General features: G+C 50.0%; 1 protein-coding gene across 4 annotated transcripts in view; it reads right to left on the bottom strand.

Annotated features, from left to right (window-relative positions):
- Nucleotides 1-18,801, bottom strand: part of Sipa1l2 (signal induced proliferation associated 1 like 2) — a 150,988-nt gene that overhangs the window by 84,011 nt on the left and 48,176 nt on the right. For all 4 annotated transcript variants that reach the window (XM_032888204.1, XM_032888203.1, XM_032888202.1 and 1 more), the window contains exon 2: nucleotides 18,190-18,249. The gene's annotated coding sequence lies outside the window, so the exon portion shown is untranslated. The remainder of the gene's footprint in view (nucleotides 1-18,189; nucleotides 18,250-18,801) is intronic.

The raw sequence follows: 18,801 nt of genomic DNA on the forward strand, positions 1-18,801 counted from the left end.
CCCACAGTGTGAAGACTTGTAGAAGACACAAACAAACAAGAACATGCTCAATAAAGACACTGTTCATCTACTCTTGCAGCAAACATGAACTAAGCCCTTTCTCAGCCTGGGAGCCAGCCAGCACTGCAGTAGTGACCCTGAAGAGACAGTTGCTCACCTTGCGGAGACCACATGCAAAGTGGAAGACAGTACAGTGCCCGTGTACAGACAAACTGTAAAGAGGTGGTGCATCACACAGGGATGGCGTCCACCCAGAGAAGGAGGTTGCAAGTAGGGTTAGTACAGGACAGGAGAAAAGATGTGGGAAGGTAAACGTCAGCAGAGGAGTGCACCTCCACAGAGACCCAGGGGCTTGGCGAGCCAGAGGCATGGAGGAAGCTGGCCAAGAACAGAGGGGCTTGCAGTCACTGCAGAGGGTACAGGACCAGAAGTCACTGTCTGTGCCTCTGCTTCTGGTCTGCCTGGTGCCTCACGTGGCTCCAGCACGTCCATGCTGAGGCTCTCCTGTGATTCTTCCCTTCCTTGTCCACCTGCCTGCTTGCTCTTCAATAGCAGGCTCTACCTGTTCTCTGAAAGGCCCCTGCTGTGGGCTGCAGGAAGTATCCCAAAGGAAAACGCCCATTTCAAGGCACCAGCGGTGGTTTGGGGTGACCTATGTCAACCACAGAGGTGCCAAGGCTGCTTTGGAAGGCCTAGTGCTGAATGCAGGGTCCTATTTGTGGAAAGGTTATGTAGACAGATGTTGTTGTTAGAATAAGTGAGGTCACTGTCAGCCTGACGGGACAGATGAGTGAACTTAAGAGGAAAAACTCTTTCATGAACCAACGCCCTGCTGGTCCAACTTGAACTTGGAGTTTGAACATGCAACCATAGGATGGGCTTTACTCTGCTCCTTCCTCCTGCTAACCTTGACCGTGTGTGTGGTGTGCACACGCGTGGGAGGATAGTCTATCACTCTCTACACCGTCCCTTGAAACAAAGCCCTCTCACTAAGCTTGGAGCTAACCTGGCAGCCTGCAAACTCCAGTGAGCCTCCTGACCCCACCTTCCACAGTGCTGAGGTCCCAGGTCGTGACCTACCTGTGGCTGTGTCCAACTTTTTCCAGGACACTGGGGTCTTTGAACTCAGGGCTTCAGGCTTAATGCCCTTTCCACTGTTCCACCTTGAATCTCTGTCTCTAACTCTCTGTATCCCTGTTGCCATAGATGACAAGCGAGAAGGACGGCTTCTGGATCATTCGGAAGCCAACCAGAGACAGGGGCTCCCAGTGAACTGGGTTTGATGGAGGAAACCCATAGGGAATTTCTTCATGGCAGGCATGGAGACCAGATATGCACAGCCTTGAAAAGGGTCTAGTCCCATACTGTAAAAGACGCTGTCTGTCCAGTTTTGCTGCTGTGCGGAAATCCTGACTAATAAAGCCACCCCATCAGTTCACCTCGCTGCAGGCGGAGGAAAGTGATGCTCCTCCCAGGAACAGCTCTCTGGTAGCCTGGCAGAAAGAAGGCTGAAAGAACCAAGACACAGCGCAGGAGGAAGGCTGCGCTTCAGCAAGGCAAATATTTACTGTTCTCAGGCTTTAATGTGAACATTCTTACTCAGTCACCCGCGAGCCAGACTTTATCGCAGTGCTTTGGGCTTGGGGTATTTTTTGTCTTCTTCTGTATTTTCCAAACCAAGAGAGAAATTGCAGTGCCAGGGTAGCTTAGCTTAGGCAAACAGGACTGCCAGCCTTCAGAACCTCACAGTCACCTTCATTTGCACAAGAAATAACCCTGACAGCAATGGTACCGCCAGCCAGGACTGTGAGAAGCATTTGGAAAACAGCTGACTGTGCCTCTGTGAGCTGCTGTCAGTCACTGCAGGCAGAAGCAGCCTGTCAATCTCACGGGCATCACCAATGTCTCCATCGACTCACTCTGCACAGCCAGGCCACACAGCCAGGCCGGCCCGTCTCTAACAGGGAAGGCAGTAACAACACAAGACACACAGCAAGTGTGGCCTAAGACAGACACTCTGATACACATTTTGTAATATTTAAAATATTCAAAAGGAGAGACACTTGAGAGTACTTCAAACGGGTGCCAGGGAGATGGGCCAGTGGTAAATGCTTCCCTTGCGAGTAAGTGCAAGGGCCTGAGCATGAACCCGAGATCCCACAAGGAGGAGCTGGATATCGGAGCTCCTCCTCATAATCCTGATGCTACAGAGACAAGAGGACTGACTGGTGAGTTCTGGGCCAGTGAGAGACTATCTCTAAAAAAGAAAAAAATCACCGTGGATAGGCACACTGAGGGTCACCGTGTGTTGCTTTGATCCCTCTGCTGAGAACTGGTAACCACTGGGGCCATTTGAATGCAGTCATAGCAGAGACACAAAGACAAGACAAAGGGACAGGAATCTGGGAGTTAGCCATAGCGTGCCGGCCAGCAGACCCTTGGACACACAAGCTGCACAGATGCCCACCACATACGGGCACATGCTCACCGCAGAGATGATGCCCTCCCATGGCTGTGCTAAAAGAGGGGACTGAGAAACACGTGTTTACACTTCAGGACCTATTTTTAACAAACTGTTTTCCTAGCCTCTGTGCCACCAAAGCCTTTCTGCTGTGTTCCCCTAAAAATAGTGATGCTTTTACTCCTGCTCAGAACGGCACGCAGGCTCCCCCCACCCCTGCCACGCGGTTTCTTCGATGGGAATGCACTCAGGAAGAACGCAGCATTTACTATTTTTGTGACAATATGGCCTTCTGTAACACACACAGCTGATGCTGCCGCGTCGGAGGACGACTTCCTGCAGCAACTGTGCTTCTTCTGACTCCTGGCCTCCAGGCTGCAGGAGCTGATGACTTACACAGTCCCAGAGCTTGATAGTTTATTTTTACCAACAGGCTCACAAAGGGTCAACTACTTTCTATTACAGTAAGGAAGTAATTTCCAAGTTTAGGGGGAAGGAAGAATTAGCATTCAGCCTTAGCTGGCTTTCCCAGACAGCTTGACACAGCCTAGAGTTAGCTGAGAGGAACTGCCTGCAACACTTTGGACTACAGGCATGTCTGTGGGGGATGGTCTTGGTTTTAATGATGTAGGAGGGCCCACCCCACTCACGATGCAGCCACATTCACCTGTAAGTGCTCTTGTGCTGCCTAAGAAAACTAGCTAAGCATTAGCTGTGAGTAAGCCAGCAAGCAGCATCCTTCACGGGATCTGCTGCACGTCTCAGCTTAAAGTGAGTTCCTGGTTAGACAACACTGCACTGCCTAGCAGGCAGGCCTGCCTCCAAGTGCCTCCTTTGAGTTTCTGCCCCGACTTCTTCCAAAGACGGCTGTGACATGCATTGAGGTCAACCCTTTCCTCCCATGGTCAGAGTGTTCTATCTCACAGCAACAGAATCTAACTAGAGCACAGAATACACCTACACACCACCCTGTGACTACAAAGCAAAACCAGGTCCCCTTTCTATGTTCTCCCTTAGAACTAACTACTCATGAAACGAAAGCTATGCTCACCCACCCCAGAGGCTGTTTACAAAAGTGAGGCTATCGTTCAGTTTTCCAGGATGCCTTTCCTTTGAAATCAGTTACAACCCCAACATTGAAAGAACATGCATGCGTGCTCCCTGCCATGCAGCTGCTCCTCCCTGTACAGAGAAGACAGTGACACATTAAAGTGGTAGAGCGCTTGCCTAGCAAGCGCAAGGCCCTGGGTTCGGTCCCCAGCTCCAAAAAAAGAAAAGAAGAGAAAAGAAAAAAAGAGGTTAGAGGCACCACAGTACTTCTATTGCTTATCTGCATTACTCCATATGCAAGCAAGGCCCAACAGGAGACACCTCAGGTTCCTCTACCAGAGAGAAAAAGCAGGCTCCATCTTCAATACCCAAGTGTGTCTGGAACAGGTGAGCCCAGCTCTGACCTCTCATACCTCCTTCCTGGGTTGCCTTAGACATGCCGACAAGAGAAAACAGACTCTGACCTCAGCAGAGCCCCTAACCTGTCCAGCTGTGTACAGGACCTCAGAAGCTACTACCCAGTCCTATATAAAAGACGCAGCTGAAATATAGTCCACTCCACATTAAGCACGATGTCACACATCTGAAATCCCAGCACTCTGGAAGCTAAGAAAGAGGTTCACCACAAGTTCAAGGCCAACTTGGGCTGCATAGACAGACAGACAGACAGACAGGCAGACAGACACACACACACACACACACACACACACACACACACACAGAGAGATGCAGGGGATGGGTCTGCCTTTGGTAAGGAAAAGAAGACGTCAAGGAAAGGACCTTAGGGCACCGAGAACTCCCTCATATTAAGAGTTGTAAAAAGTACAACATCATTTCCTAACTCAACCACCCCACGACTAAGTCATGTCCACCACAGGAGAGGAGGGAAGATCTGCCCATCACAAGGTATGAACCAGCAGCTGTCAGGCAGCCTCCTGAAGGAGCCACAAGGTCCTCAAAGGGCACTTTGAAGTAACCGCGACCAGGGTTACAGAAAGTCGTGAATGATCTCTGTAGCACACAGGCTCAGCTAGAACAGTGGTCTCCAGAAGAGTGGTCAGAGCCCTGAGAATGCTGTGCTAGCGTTAAATGTCACCTTGACACATGCTAGACTCAATTCAGGGGAGGGAACCTCAATCGAGAAACTGCCTCCATAAAGACCAGGTTGTAGTCAAGCCCGTAGTGCATTTTCTTACTTAGCTCACTGTGGACAGGGCCACCCCTGGGCTGGTGGTCCAGGTTTATAAGAGAGCAGGCTGAGCACGTGACAAGGAGCAAGCCAGGGAGCAGCACCCTCCATTAGCTCCATGCAACAGCTCCATTGCAACAGCTCCTGCCTCCAGGCTCCTACCCTGTTTGAGGCTGGGCTTCAGGCAACCCACTGGGCTTTAGGATAGAAAGGCAAACAAGCCCTTTCCTCCCAATGATAACCTTTTATCACAGTGTTTTGTCACAGGAGTAAAAACTATAACAAAGACAAGCATGCAATTTAAAGGGCTATGGCAGGGGTTCTCAGAGGTGCTGGGACACGAGGAAGAGTGCTACTGAGGCAAGTATCAGAGCTCGAGAGGTTGCCTGTCCTAAAACTCATTGGCCAATGCGCTGGAGACAGATCCAGGCCATTGGAAATCCCAAGTGGCCAGGAGCCCTCATCCTCTAATCGCTATATATTCTCTCCAAGGCCAGGTCTGAGCTGCTGCTGAGGTCAGGGTTTTGGATTGTTTAAAATGTCCTCAGAGGTTCATATATTAAACACCTGGTCCTGAGCTCCTGGTCTTTCTTTGGAAGATTCTGGAAACTTCAGGAGGTGAAACCTAGTTGGAGGACAAAGGTCACTGGGGGGTGTGCACCTATAAAGTTAGACTTGGTCCCTTGTAACTTCCTTGCTCTGTTCCTGTCCACCATCGGGCGAAGAATCTTCCCCCCCATACGTTCTGGCCACCATGTTTGATCCAGATAGAGCAGGGCAAGGAACCACAGGCTGTACCCTCTGAACCCACAAGCCAAGCAACACCCTTTCTCCTCAGTGCCCCTCATCCCCACTACGGGCTGCCTGCCTCTCCCATCCTCCTTAATGTTTCTGTTTCTCACAAATGCTGTCTCTCAGCTGCTGTCTTTGGTATGTCACACAGCCTCAGAGCGACCAGCTCTCTTCTGCCGGGACCAACCCAATGTGACCATTACCAACAACACACCTGCCTGCCTCACAGAGGCAAGGAGGAAGAAATCTGAGAACTCCATTCCTGGCTACACTTCCTTACCTGCCTGACACAGAAGGCCAGCCAAGTGAATTAGTGCTAAGAACTGTTCAAGGGAGACAGAAGCCCCTGGTATCTGCATGATCACAGCTTTTCTCCAGTCTACAGATAAAGCACAGGGTCGAGTCCCTGCCAAGAGCTCTCTGTATGAATTACTATCCCGCATCAACAGTGCTGTTGGCTCGGAGATTAAGGCCACACAGAGTAGCAGCTGCTGCCCTGGAAAGGACATGCCGGACACACTGTGCAAACAGAGCCCTGCCTGCAGCTCCCCCTGGGAAACCAGCCCCTGGGATTCAAACTGAAGAGAAAAGCCTCCAGCAGGTAAGGTAAAGAGACAATCCTACATTGCAGAAGACATTTGGAAAGGGGCTGAAGAGCTGGAGAGATGGCTCAGTAGGTGAGGTACTTGCCACCGACCAGAAGACCAGAGCTCAGCTTCCCAGCGCCCACTACAGGAGTCCAGATGCTCCCACACCCGTGCAGCTCACTTGCTATCTCCTGAAGAGGCAGAAGCAAGTGGGTCCTTGGGGTCTACTGGACAGTCGGCCTGGCTAAACTGGCACACTCAAGGCCAGAGAGACCCTGTCTCAAAAACCAAAGAGGTGGTCAGGATGGTTGAGCAGGTAAGACCACCCGTGCTATTCCAGAGGACCCAGGTTCAATTCCCAGTACACATAACACACTGTTCATAACCGCCTGTAATTCCACTTTTAAGAAAATCCAACACCATCCCTGCACTCTGCAGGCACCTGGCCCTACTGTACACATAAGCACATAGATATTTTTTTAAAAATATTGGACAGTGAGAAACCGAAGGTTGATCTCAGGTCTCTACACACATGGGCACACATGTGTACATGTATAAACACACAAGACAAGGACTTGGGACATGGACTGAGGACATGCTCAAAGAGCAAGTTTTGGCATCCAGACAGAAAGGGACCCCGGGTAGGCAGTCCAATCCTGAAGCCTCTGCACAGCTGACTCATGGTCTGGCCTCTAGGTGCCTGAGTAAGTGACACTGTGGGCTCCTAGGCAGACATTCTCAGCACAGTCAAGACAGTGACTTCGCTATCACAGCAGGTCTGAGATGCTGACCCGTCTCAGACAGAAAGGTCCCTTAATGAAAGTCTGAAACCTGTTCCTTCTGGTTGCCACCCTCCACACCTTATGTCCATGTCCGTTCTCTGTGTACTTGTCCAGTACTTGTCCATGTCCGTTCTCTGTGTGTGCAGCACTTGTCCATGTCCGTTCTCTGTGTGTGCAGCACTTGTCCATGTCCGTTCTCTGTGTGTGCAGCACTTGTCCATGTCCGTTCTCTGTGTGTGCAGCACTTGTCCATGTCCGTTCTCTGTGTGTGCAGCACTTGTCCATGTCCGTTCTCTGTGTGTGCAGTACTTGTCCATGTCCGTTCTCTGTGTGTGCAGCACTTGTCCATGTCCGTTCTCTGTGTGTGCAGCACTTGTCCATGTCCGTTCTCTGTGTGTGCAGCACTTGTCCATGTCCGTTCTCTGTGTGTGCAGCACTTGTCCATGTCCGTTCTCTGTGTGTGCAGCACTTGTCCATGTCCGTTCTCTGTGTGTGCAGCACTTGTCCATGTCCGTTCTCTGTGTGTGCAGCACTTGTCCATGTCCGTTCTCTGTGTGTGCAGCACTTGTCCATGTCCGTTCTCTGTGTGTACAGTACTTGCTGGAGTCTGACTTATCCAAGCCTTTCGGCCAGTGGCTATTTTTTTTTTTAACCAAACAGAAAATTGACACAGCCAGGGTCCCTCATTATCCTAGCGTGAAACCATCCTCCCGTCTCAAGGAAACAGTTCAGTGTCAACAGCACTAAATTAATGCTGCCTTTGCAAGGCTGACGCTAATTTCTGCAAAATTTAATTTGCAAAAAGTAGCCCAAGGCTACTGCAATATCAAATTCACTTGATGTGTTAATTTCACACTCCAGGGTCTTCATCCTGAGAGTGGGGGGAAGGGGCAGCAATTATATAAAGTAGCAGAGAGCCTGAACTTACCCAAGCAACCCTGACCCCAGAGAGTAGTCCTCCCAGCTCAGCAGCGAGCCAAGGCCCACCTTGCCTGCTGCCAGCCCCAGGAGAGGGAAGAGGAGGACTCCAGAAATCCACCTGCCAGGCTGAATCCGTCCCTCTGCAGAGCTCAACTCCTAGGTACCCACATCCCGCTTAAGAAACTTTGTCTTTCACAGAAGAAATTGAGTTTGCATTTAAAAACCAAAGGCAGAGGCTGGATGGCTCAGTGGGTACTGTGCCTGTTGCACAAATGCGGATCTGAGTTTGCAGCCCTAGCAGCCATGTTTGCAGTGCCAGCCACTGGGAGACAGACCTGGGGCTTATGACCAGCTACCTTAGTCTTACCAATAGCCTTAGACTTAGTGAGAAACTCTCTCGAAATATAAGCTGGATACTTGCTAAGAGAGACCTAGCTTAGGCTCTTACCTACAAATGCACACGTATGCACATATGCACACAGACCTGAGTATGTACACACACCCCAAGTTCTCTGTCTGATACAGGTGACAGTGTGGTGGCTGCAATGAGGAAGATGTCACTTGTGTACCACAGACTCTTCACCTGCGCCTACTAGTTGGAAACATGACAGCAGAAAGACAGGCAGAAACTGGTAACCTGACTATCACAGTGACTTATTTAGTCAACTCAGACCCTTCAAGTTTCTCCATCTCTGGACTGCGTCCCATCGGTCATTAATGAGTCTTCTAGACAGCAGTTCTCAGCCTTCCTAAGGCTGGGACCCTTTAATGCAGCTCCTCATGTTCTGGTGACCCCAGCCACAGAATTATTGCATTGCTACATCATGACTGTATGCTACTGTTATGGATCATAATGTAAACAGTTTTTGGAGACAGAGGTTTGTCAGAGGGGTCTCGATGCACAGGTCGAGGACTGGTGCTCCAGGAGCTAAGATTTCAGAGGCCATCTTTATACTCTACCTATCGCTGAGCTGGTGTTTACCTCAGGCCATGCAGCTCAGATGGAGGACGCTTTCTAGCCACTCTTGAGGGCTCTCAGAGGAGCAGTGTTGCTCGATGGTCCCTCTTGGTCTAGAAGAACAACACCCAGTTGCCTCAGCCTCTTCAAGTGTCTCATGTGGCCAGGCCCAGATAGAGCCAGAGGCCTCCACTTGATGGACGCTTATGGCTGTGGGCCCTGGGCTACGTGAGTAACAAGTTGTAAGTCAGCTGGAAATGGAAGAGACTACAAAGACAGAATTTCTCAAAGAAAGAATGGAAGGCAGCATGGCTGGAGAGATGAGAAACAGCTAGGATATACGGACAGTGTGGGGTCTCAGAGAAGCTGATTTCGGAGCCCAGGTTTGTACCAAGAAAAGTGAACAACCCCCTCTGTGCTGAGCCTTGTTTGAAGCATGACACCTTTGCTCCTGATATGTTACTAACCTGTCGTTCCCGGTGGCACAGGCTTATCAGCTCTGTGACTCTGGAGACAGAAGCAGGGGGAGCAGTGGCCAAGGCTAGTACCACCTCTGTGGTATGGACGACTCTGTGAGACCCTGCCTCACATTTTAAAATGGGGAGAGGTGTTGTCCTAGCATGTGCTCACAGGTCCCAAGTTCAATCTCTAGTTGTACAGAAAAACCCACCATGGTGTCTTGAGGTCCACATCCCTATCACTTGTACAAAGAGTCATTTTTCAGGCATTCCCACCTCCCGTTCTCCTTGTGAAGAGATCAGGACAACGCTGAACACAGACTGGACCTTCTCACCACATCCTCATGATCTGCCCAGCTCCCTAAGCTCATTTAGAGTTAAGGGCCAGAAGAACTCCGAGAAGTTGTCCTTTGATTGTTTAAATAGATTTATAAGCTAGGCACAGTGGCTAACATCTGGACTATCAGCATCCAGGAGGCTCAGGCTGGAAGACAATTATATTTGGAGGATTATCCTGGGCTACAAACTGAGAGTCTTTCTCAGCAAACAAAACAACTAAAAATGTTTTGAGTTTGTTTTTTTTTTTTTTTTAACAAAGAGGAACCTGTCTCCATGAAATGTAAATTAGACTACAGTTCAGACATGTCCTACCAGGCTCTGAATCATCCCTGAAGTGAACCTATGTTTTCTAATAAATCATGTTCACAGTCATATACCCCAGTGTGCAAAAGTAAGCAGGACAGTGCAAGACTCAAAGACCAAGATGGAGGCCAAAATAAAACACTTACCAGTAGTAACTCAGCATACAAACATACTCAATTCTTGAGATTCCACTGAGCATGTGGGCTGGGGCCGGATGGACATCTCACAGTCACCCTGTGTCACAGGCCCTCCAGCCTCCACAGAAAATCCGGACAGGACAGGCCAAGCCAGCCCCCTGCATCTGGGTGGGATGCTTAAGAAGCCTATGGGCCTTTCTGCATTGCCAATAGATACAGAACAAAGGAGAGAGAGTGGGTCCGATCTTTCTTGCCCTGGGATGAGCTACTTATTGTCTGGGCTTTTATGGTTCAACCCTTGATGGTCCACATGGACTGGTCTCTCAGTAGGGTCTGGTGGATAATTTATCTTCTGGGCCCTACCTTAGGCCTACCAAATCAACACCAGAGGTGACAGGGAAGAGGATACAGGATGCTCTGTGCAATGACCTTGGTAATGGATCTATGAGCCAAGAAGATGTTTGGAAATCACTGAACAGCTTCCATAGTTGAAGCGAGCAGGTGAGCATAGAGCCAGGCCCCTGGGGAACCCCAAGCATGCATTAATACCAACTAGCTGCCAGCCTGGCCACTGACAAGCTCAAGGAGCATCAGAGACACTGAAGAAGACAAGTGGGAAAGACAGCTCAAATGGAGTCAACCTAAGTGGAGCCCTCTACGTAGTTGCACACCTGTCCCCACAGTGGCTCATGTCCACGAGTGCGCATCCCAAGGCCTGGAAGGCCTGCCATCTGCAATGTCCCAGGGTTACATGGACAGCTTCGAATCTACCACCCCGACAAGTAACGCTAAAGAAACTTTATTTGGCTAATCTCCTAGAAGAAACTTAGTGTGAGAATGAACTTCATGAAGTTGTGCATTTGAGAAAGTCAGTCTCACAGAGTAAAGTCCAGAGTGCTGCTCGGTACAGCATCTTAACTGAGAAGTACCAAGGGAAACAAGTGGCCGGTCTATCCCTTGGCCTCGGGAGAGCATCAGGCTCTATGTGAGGCTGGCACACTTTGGTGATGGCAAGCAAGTCAACCCTTCTATCCTGATGACAAACATATTCAGAAACTTACAGGAACTAACTGCCCAACTGTTGTTGATTCTGCCAAAACAGGGTCTCATAAAGACCAGGCTGGCTTTGAACTCACTGTGCAGCCAAGAGTGACCATGAACCTGTCATCTTTCCACTCCTACCTTCCAAGTGCTGGGCTGTCGGGCCTGGGTCACCACCTGATTATGTGTTGCTGGGGATGGCATCCAGGGCTTCCTTCATCCTGGCCAGGACGCTGCCAACTAGGCTGGTGACACGTCTAGCCCAAGTGGTCTTTAAAAACAAAGGTAAAGTAGTAACAGGACTTGCATTCCCGATTGGTCATCAGGCCAGGTCAATGGGATCCCTTGGAGAAAACAACTCCAGACACAAAAGACTCAGAAGGAGAACCCACTTCCCTTGTTCACTTTCCCCAGCAGCACATGCTGTGCATATTTCAGCATGTTTTTAAAAGGAGGAGAAATAAAACACTGCAACTTAACCAGTGTGTGTAAAGCAGAGCTGGAAAACTGCAAGGAGTGCTCCACAGACACCGGAGTGCCCCACAGACACCGGAGTGCTCCACAGACACCGGAGTGCCCCTCAGACACCGGAGTGCACCACAGACACCGGAGAGCTCCACAGACACCGGAGAGCTCCACAGACACCGGGGAGCTCCTCAGACACCGGAGTCCTCCACAGACACCGGAGTGATCCTCAGACACGTGGCATAGCCAGACAGGACCAGCAAACCTCTCGGTCTCCAAGTACTTTCCAAGGAAGGAAAAATAAATAAATAAAAGGAAGAGAAGATGTAGAAGAAAAGAAAATCCTACACTCCTGAACAGTGAGGCGGGAAAGCCTGCTTGTAGCTCAGCCTTGTCAGACAGAACACAGCAGCCTCAAAAGGTTCAATAGCCTTTTTATAAACCTATTGTGTGGAGAAGTTCCTAAAAATAGTTCGGTTCCCAGGCAGGCAGATCACAGGAGCATTGCCTGCATGCTAAGCCTCACACAATAGACAAAGGGCAGGAAAGGAGGGTGGAATGCAGCTCCGTCAGTACCAGGTTCTTGAGACTGGCTGCCTTCCTCCCGACAGTCCCCCAGGCTCTGTGTGCTCAGACTGCTGGGTGCACCACGTCTGCCCTCACACCCTCTCCATGACGATGAGAGGGCAGGCAGGTGATGGCAGAGAAGTCAAGCCAGGACCCATGACTCACTCATTCGTGGCCACCGAAGAGGACTCTGTAGTTCCTTGAAGGCAATGCCTGTACTGTGACAATTTCCGTGGTGCTGGCTCATTTTCCCTGGAGCCAAAGCAGCTTTTCCACCTCCACTGTCTACGGGAATCACCCCGGAAAGCCAGGGAGCTCACTGGTGAGTTGGCTTTCAAATACCAAATACAGGCTTTTCAAGTTTTTAGAGGCAAGACGGCTCAGCGGGTAAAGGTGTTTGCAGTCCTGGTGACCACAGTTGGGTTCAGAACCCATGTAAAGATGGGAAGACAACGGACTGTCAAGCTGTCCCCTCTCCAATACACAGATTATATTATGACATTGATTACCTCCAGTACAGTAATGCTTTCAAACATTGTCTTGATTGAGCAGCTAAGAGCTTAAGGCAACACTGGGCTCCTGACCAATCCAGCAAAGCAAAGCAGGAGACAAAACACTTGGGTACAGGGCTCGCAAAGTGCCAACCGTGCAAGCATGAGGACCTATGAGTTTGAGCCCAAGAACCCGTGTAAAAAAAGCCCAGCATGGCACGCACATGGCTGGGAGACAGTCACAGGTAGGTCTTTGGTTCACTGACCAACTAGTTTATTTCTAAGAGAGTTTATCACCAAGCTAGTGGGAGTCTGTCTTAAACAAACCAAAGGTGGAGGGGGTGGGGGGGCAACAAGGTGGAAGTCACCTCAGGAGTAACTACTGAGGGTGGTCCTGTCCTCCATGAGGACATATACATGTGTGCCCACATTAGAAATGTACACACACACACACACACACACACACACACACACACACACACACACACAGAGGCACACCAGTCTAGAGTGAGCCATTGTCAGTGTAGAAGCCTACACAGTCTACACAACCAAGAGATCAATAGCACTGCCCCTGTGAGCACCAGCCCTGTGGAGCACTGGCCCTGTGGAGCACCGGCCCTGTGGAGCACCGGCCCTGTGGAGCACCAGCCCTGTGGGCCCTGTGGAGCACCGGCCCTGTGGAGTGCACAGAGGGACTGAACAGACTCCACTCTGAGAAGCAGGAAACACATAACAAACTGAAAACGTAAAATCCACATTTCAATTCCTCCATCCTGATTCTAAGTTAGCACTTACATTTTCTTTTTTTTTTTTAACATCCTTGCCATGAATTCTTAGTGAGGGGACAGGGCACACCCCAGATGGAAAAGTAACTGTGCTGAAGCTCTCTGAAGTACTTCTTCACTTGTCTGCAGTAAAGAAGCTGCAGATGGCTCACCACAAGCCCTGGAGCACATCCTGACCCTGTGGCCATCCTGCACAGACCAATGAGGGTGCTCTGCAGATGCTGTGTCCCCTTCCCATGCCCCAGCTATCAGAACAGTGAAGGAATGGACCTGAGAAACTGGAATTTCCAAGTAATCTCATGAAGGAAAAGGCTGATGGCATCTGGTGCCAGACAAAGGAAGAGCTTGTCTGCCAGCAAGAGATGTCACACAGCTCTGACAACCTGTCACATCACTGTGCAGGGCAGACTGGAGCTGAGAGGATGACGGTCAGTGACATGCAGGACCACACTTGACCAGCACCGCTTAGCTACACACACTCACCCTCAATCCCAACCTAAACCTGTCAGGACTCTGAAGAATAGAAGTTGGGAGAAGGGGTCACTGGATATCTGAGCTCCTCTTCTCTGTGTGTGTGTGGCCACATGGAAAAAATCTCCTTTCTTGGTTTTCCCTGTCACTTGTCCCTCTCAGTGGTCTTGTGAGGACAGTAGCCACTCTAGGGGCTTCTAGGGCCCGGCTCCGACCCTAACACTACCCGTAACAGCCCCCTCGATGTGGAATGCTGCAGGTCCAGAGCCAGATTTATCCTGGGTCCTTTAAAAGTGGATTAGCTTTTCACTTCTGTGTCAGAAGTTACTGAATCTTGAAGCTTAGCCCACTCCTAACTACCCCAAACCCTGAGGCTAAAATTGCTGAGATAACCCTGGAAACTGGGAGGCCTCTCACCTAGGTTCTCACCAGCAGAATGGAAAGTGTATTTATTTCCAGGCACAGAACAAAAGGAGGCCATAGAATGCAAGTCATCCCTTCCCAGGTGGAGGATGTCACTCAGGGTCACTTGTGTCGGCTGCCTGTGGTCAGTCCCATCTGGCTCAGACTGAATTCTCATGGTACTCCCTACAGAACAGTGATTATGTCACACGGACATACAGATCCGGATAAGTGTTCTTAGCAACAATTGAGCTATTCTTTTCCCAGCAATCAGTTAAATAGCTTCATCAGTAGTGCCAAGTGCCCCATTAATAAAATCCACCAGAAACCTTGAGAGGGTGGTCGTAGAGCTACCTCTCCAACTGCACAGGAAGGAGCAATCCAATCCTGAAGCCCAGCAGCTGATTTCGCCCACAGGAGACGCTCCCCACACAGTTCACGGGTCAAGGAGGCTCAGAGCCTTCACTAGGACGTGCCCATCCCAGAGGCCCTGGACTGGGCTGTGACTCTGCAGTGCATTTTGCTTCTATGTGAAGTGAAGCACCTAAATCTAGGGTTAACCCTGGGCTCAATCTCCAGCAGCAAACCAAGGGTTCCGGCAGGGTTCTGCAGGTTAAATGAACTAACCCTGGCGATCTGCTGTCAGTGCTTGGCTGCTAACCAACACTAACGTGAAGCTTCCCTTCACTAAATTGCAGGTCCCACCAAGTTCAGTTCTGGGGTGTATGGGGTTGGGGTTTCTGTGTTGAGACAACGTCACATGCAGCCCAGCCTGGTGCAGAGCTCACAGTCCTCCTAAGTCCACACAGTAGTGTGTTTGTCTACTGTGCACCCTGTGTCCAAACGGTCGAAAGCTGCGGCTCCTCCCTCCCTCACTCTGAAGCCTTGGCTGGATCCCAGGCATCCCATCTCCATCCTCACAGGATTCGGATCAGGAGGTGCAATGCCAAGCACACAGAGATAGACAAAAAGATGACGGCCACTGAGCGCAGTGTTTAATGTAAACAGAGAAGCTCGTCAGTTCCTGATTCCACGCTATGGTCCCCAGGCGGAGCATGTGCTTAGGGTCTGTGTTCACCCTTCAAAGTGGGGGTGGATGGCCAGGCAGGTGCGAAGGGACCGAATGGCCCAAGGTCTCCAGAACTCCATCCACCCCTAGGAGCTGGAAGCACAGGCGCCTGGGCTGCAGTGCTCAGGATGTGGTAGATTCCCCAACTGCTCTCAGACACATGGTTAATTAACAGAGACAAGCCTCCGCGGAACAAAAACAGTTATTTCACCAAGGAATCAAAGTCTGAACGCTACCCATTGTTCCTCAGTGAATGCCTCCTTCAGGAAACCTTCCACTGCTGCTGCCACCAAACAAATGTTCCGTATAAACAAACAAACTGAAGAAAGGAAACAGCTTATGAAATTACAATGTGTTCTGTGACAGAGCCCAGCCCTCGCATTCATAAACCCAGAGCCGACGACTCAGCGGCTCTTCACTAAGGGAGAGCACGACCGTCTGTCCTTATAGTGAGAACTGTAAGCACCGTCGAACTGAAGCACACTGCAAGTCTGCTACACTGTAGGCGTGTCCTTCCATATGTGAGGATGTATATGCACGTGTGTACATATGTGGATAGAGGTCAGAGGGGCTACACATGTGCTATTGCATGTATGTGGAAATCAGAGTTCTTTCCTTCTACCGTGTTGTTTCTGGGGACTGAGCTCAGGAAGTCAGGTTTGCATGACACAAGCTTTTCCCACTGAGTTATTAGTTCCCCTGGGGTGGGTGGGTGTCAATAGTTCTGGCTCAACTCATACAGAACTCAATATGTAAATCAGACTGGCCTCGAACTCATAGATAACCACCTGCCTCAGATTCTCAGTGCTGAGAGCAAGTCTTCAAAACCACACCTAGGTAATTACACTTTTTAAAACTTGCCTGGATTTGGGTTGGGGATTTAGCTCAGTGGTAGAGAGCTTGCCTAGGAAGCGCAAGGCCCTGGGTTCGGTCCCCAGCTCCGAAAAAAAAGAAAAGAAAAGAAAAAAAACGAAAACAAAAACAAAAAAACTTGCCTGGATTTTAAAAGTGACTGGATTTACAGGAAGTCCATGGGTTCCAGTTACCTTTGGAGAGTGATCCTCTATTGCATGTATGGATTGTATGAAGTAATACTCATATATAACACAATGCACTATGATCTGACACACTACAGATGCCTAACAGGTTTGGCAGGCGTCAGACCACTCACCCTGAAATACACACGAGGAACTGCCCAGAACCTCCCTTCCCATGGTGACCCACTCAGCACTGGTCTGGAAACCCGTGCTCCACGTGGAGAGATTCAAGCACAGCTCTCCTAGGTGAGGAAAGGCCAAAGGGCACGCAATCAGCTGTGTTCAGGGAGCTCCCGACTCAGCCAGCCACCTGGCTCTGACAGCACTGACTTGTCACCCAGTTGGAAGGACAGATGTAGCGTCACAAGGTTCCTTCCTTAAAGCAAAACCCTGCAGTCCTGCCTACTTCCTGTTCTGGAACGTTCCTCACATCTTTGCACTGTTATTTCCACATCAGAATTTACTTAGGCTCAAGGGCTTCCCTGAGCGCAGGAAGTGGACTGGGTCTTCTGGTTCCCATCAAGAGGGAACAAGGCCATGTCAGAAAAGCCATCCTGGCCTCTGTTGCTGCTCCTCAGCAGTCACTCACTTCTGTAGAGACATCCCCAGCCTCACCAAACACATGAGCCTCACGCACTGACCCTGTGCAATGAGACAGGATGCAGTGATGCTGGCGTCTCTGATGGTGATATCCTGTTCTTGTTCAAACACTTGCCCTGACAACATTAGAAAGGCAAGCTCAGCTACAGCCGCCAAAGGCACACGCAGACAGACAGACAGACACACACACACACACAGAAACAGGCACACATACAGAAAGAAACAGACACACACAGAGAGAGAAACAGGCACACATAAAGAGACAGACAGACAGACAGACAGACAGACACACACACACAGAAACAGGCACACATACAAAAAGAAACAGACACACACACACAGAGATAGAGAAACAGGCATGCATAAAGAGACAGACACACAGACACACAGACACACAGACACACACACACACACACACACACACACACGGGAACCACAGCAGTTACATGTAGCACTGAGTCCTGGACTGGCCACTGGATGGAGGAGAAGGATGCCAAGACGGACAGGCACCCTGTGTCAGAGGAGGAACTGAACTAGGATGCTGTAACAGACGGATCATAGATGGGTCAGTAGTAAATAACTCAAGGTTGGTAGCTGAACTTCTGTGACTCAACCCACACATTTATTCCTAAGAAACAAACACTGATGTTCTTGGGGGCAAAGGGTGGAAGATCTCATGTGAGGTAGAAATGTGCATGTGTGTGAGTGGGGACTTGTGAGTCGGGGCAGACACAGGCTCCTTCAGAGACCTGTCTCACTTCCTGCTGTTTCCATGTATTCTGTAATTCATGTAAGGAATGGGGAAGCACCACCTTGACTCAAGGCTGAGAGGGTTAGCCAACAGTCACTCCCATCTGGCCATCCGTCTTAGCAGTTCACCTCAGCAACCCCATCGTGTCCTAGACCCTCCAGGGCCGTGGACTTCAGGCAGCCCTTTGCCCACACGATGCTCACCTGAGCCCCTGTCACCTAAGGGGCACTCTCCTACACAGGTATGCACAAGTTGATTATAAAATGCATATCCTCAAAAACACACAGAGGGACACACAGAAACTCATCAGTGACTTGGTTTGAACCCCCACCTGCACCCCGTTAGGCAACTCTAAAGTTCAAAGGAGCCTGCGTGAGCCCTGTTACCATGTCTGCTACATCATTCAATACACCGGGAGAGCACAACCTGCCCAAAGAACCATTATTGGGACGCAGGAGTCCAATTAAAACATCAAATAGCCATGGAGAGTAACTTGGTCTGCACGGTCTGCATGGCAGCCTGCAGCAACTTACCTAAAAAGACTGCAATTTCCGATGGCAGAGCCTGGAGCTCACACAGCCTGCAGCAAGAACCTGCAGGAGAAAACAAGAGACCTGGTCAGATTCCTGAGGGGAATTTCAACAGCAGTTTTCAGTGTGCTCAGCATCCCTGGGTGACCAGAGCTCCTTCCAGGGACCTCGGGATGTCAGATTCAGGCCCATCAAGGACACCAAAGCATTATCTTCTCCGTTTCTGCCTCCTCTCCTGGGGTGTAATGGAGCTGCTGCAGTGAGTGAGGGTGTCAAAGGCTGACCAAGAAGTGGGTGAGAGAACCCAGCGGTCTGCTCTGCACCCGTGGCAGAGGCTTGCAAATGCAGCCTCTTTGTGCAATGCCACGCTTGCCTTGGACAAGTAATTTTGTAAAATATTGTTTATAACAGAAGGTAAAGGCTTTGTTGTCAGTTTTTCCACATACTGTTCACTGTCATTTCAAGATGTGCTTTGAAAGGCGTACTCATCAGTGTAAGACTGTGTTGCCTACACAGATGTGCATAAGCCCTAGAGGCCAGAAGAGGGTGTGAGGGTCTCTGGAACTGGAATTACATTGTTATGTGCCACATGTGGGTGCTAGGAACCTGTTAGAT

The sequence above is a fragment of the Rattus rattus genome, chromosome 17 (assembly GCF_011064425.1).
Source record: "Rattus rattus isolate New Zealand chromosome 17, Rrattus_CSIRO_v1, whole genome shotgun sequence".
Lineage (NCBI taxonomy): Eukaryota > Metazoa > Chordata > Mammalia > Rodentia > Muridae > Rattus > Rattus rattus.